The following is a 2,740-nucleotide window of genomic DNA, read 5'->3' as shown; positions in this document are numbered from 1 at the left end:
AAAAAAAGTTGATTTTTAATCTATTCATTTATAAAAATAAATTTTAAAGTTATTAAAATATATAATTTGTATTGTGCAAATCAGGGATTAAAATGTCATTTTTAATTTATTTGTGAATATGAGATTTAGTAGAACCATCTTGTCACAATTTGTGTTCTAATAACTCAAAGATTAAAAAGATGTCACATCTAGTTAATTTTTAATGAAATATTTGTTTGTTTTTTTTTATTTTAATTTTATAACTTTTTTTTAGAAAAAAAAAATAAAATTGATACTACATATTAAATAAGTTTAAACGATTTTTTTTTGAAATAAAATAGTGAAAAGAAAAATATATAGCCTTGTAACTTAATCTATTAAATAAATAAAAAAAAAAAATTTTAATACTAATTATAAATGTAAACCTCTTTTAAACTATTTTTTCTAAAATTTAATAAATGAAGAAATAAAATTCATTTTTAAAACTAAATAGCATAAACCAAAAAAAACTACTATAACTTAAAATAAATGATATTTATCACCTTTTAATTATGTCCATCATTAAAATAGAATTATTATAATTAAAAGAAATAAATACTGAAAATAGAGAAACTAAAAAAGGGGTTCATCCACCACACAAATATATTATTAAATCAATCCATATTCACTAGAATGGAATGGAATACAACTAACAAACAGTTGGCGTGCGTGAAATGTGTACAGCGTATCAGCCTAGCACGGTAAACAAGGATTCAAAATACAGAAGCAGAAACAGATTTAGTACAAAACAAATCCAATTACACATCAAAAATCTCAACCAAAACTCTATTCATACACATCAAAAACAAAAATTCAATTTTTCAATAATATACAACAACAAACCTATGAATGAGGAAAATACCCTTTTTCCGTGGCGTGGTGGTGTGTTGATTCTCGTCTCGTCCGCTGTCGCTTGTTGTTAATGATCGAGTATGTTTAAGGTTAAGGTTATGGGTTGATGGGAAGAAGTATGATGGCAGATTCTTCTTCTTTGCTCTATTTCTATTGTATTTTGGAAACCAGAATCAGGAAAATCCACAATTTTATCGTCTGATTTCCTCCCCTGGTATTGAATTTTTGTTTCAATATATAGACAAAAACGAGGAAGGGTTGTATCCATAGTATAAATTAATTTCTGGATTTTAAACTGGTTTGGCAACTACATCAACAATCAAACTGGTGCAATTTAAGGGGAGTGGGGAGTGGTTGTGTGTTCTGGATTTTACACTGGTTTGGTTGTTGTTCTGGATTTTACACTGGTTTGGTTGTTGTTCTGGATTTTACACTGCTTTTACAACATGATCAAGCAACTCCATAGGGAGATGCAACCTCATATGGAGACGGCACTGTGTACACGTCAAAACAAGAAACAGCACACGCCAAAGCAGAGAAACAGGGACTTTTTGTTTTAAGTTTCTTTATTTCGTTTTTTGGTTGGTTTTATTCATTTATTTATATTAAAAAGTAATATAAATCTACTACAATTTTTTTATAATTTTTAGACAAACATATTTTTATTTAAATTATTTTTATTTTATAGGACAAAAATGAGGTACTACAGCTACCCCTATTTAATTATATTTTACGTGTTAAAAAATAATTAAATATAAAGACCTAAATTTTGTACAAATTAATTTCAATATGAGAAAATAAAAAAATAATTTGAATTGTAAAAAAAATAAAATAAAAAAATTGATGATTTAAAAATGCGAAAGCTTGAAAAAGAAGTCGGTGATTGGCAAAAATAAATAAAAAATAAAAATGATCGTCTTCGGAGTGTTTACCGATGCGTTGATCGACATGAATAAAGTGATGATCGTCTTCGGATTGATTACCCGATGCGTAGATCGACATAAAATAAAGTGATGAATGAAGTGATGATCGTCTTCGGATTGATTATCCGATGCGTAGATCGACATAAAATAAAGTGATGATCGATTGATAAAATGATCGTCTTCGGATTGGTTACCGATGCATTGATCGATTGATATAAATATAATGATGACTAAACCAAACATGAGTTTAAAATTTAGAATGTAAATAAAATGAGATAAATTTGTTTTATTTTTATTTTTAAAAGGAGGCATGTATGTGGTAATGCAAACGTGAAATGAATAATGTGATACAAAAGTTGTTGAATATAAATAAAATATACACATAAGATATGCATGATAACTCATTATGCATGATATAAGGAGTTGTTGAGTATATGTAAAATATGAGTGAAGATGCATGAATGATGTGTGACTATTTGGAAAAAAATGTAAGACGCATGCAATAAAGATAAATTGCTTTTTATTTATTTTATTATTTTTTAGTTTCCCCGATCCTTATGCGACTTTATACACTTATAAGATTCAATGAATCAACGACGATAACAATCGTTCTTTACATGATGACTCTAGTATATCTTGTGTAATCACTTTTTCTTGAGGTCAATCAAATGTGCATTATTTAAAATGCTTACCCTTCATTTTTTATACATCCAATATCTTGCGTTCCCGTGTATATATTTTCAAGCGTCAAAATATTTAAGATATTTTTTTTATTTCATATATTTCAAATTCCCATATTTATTATCATAAAATAACATTTTTTTTGAGCCCAATTTTCTATTTTTTTTTAAGCATAATATTTCTTGACTGCATCTGAGTTTACGGGAAGTGGAAGCTCATCTCCATCCATTTCTGCGAGTATTAGAGCTCCCCCAGAGAAAGCTTTT

At 27.4% G+C, this 2,740-nt stretch overlaps 1 protein-coding gene across 1 annotated transcript in view; it reads left to right on the top strand.

Moving 5' to 3' along the window:
• LOC101494468 (low affinity inorganic phosphate transporter 8-like) overlaps window positions 1-2,740 on the top strand; it is an 8,580-nt gene that overhangs the window by 3,735 nt on the left and 2,105 nt on the right. The window lies entirely within an intron of this gene.

This window comes from Cicer arietinum, chromosome 2 (assembly GCF_000331145.2).
Source record: "Cicer arietinum cultivar CDC Frontier isolate Library 1 chromosome 2, Cicar.CDCFrontier_v2.0, whole genome shotgun sequence".
NCBI classification, from domain to species: domain Eukaryota; kingdom Viridiplantae; phylum Streptophyta; class Magnoliopsida; order Fabales; family Fabaceae; genus Cicer; species Cicer arietinum.
The sequence above is the reverse complement of the archived record's forward strand: the minus strand, read 5'-3'. Positions and strand labels throughout refer to the sequence as shown.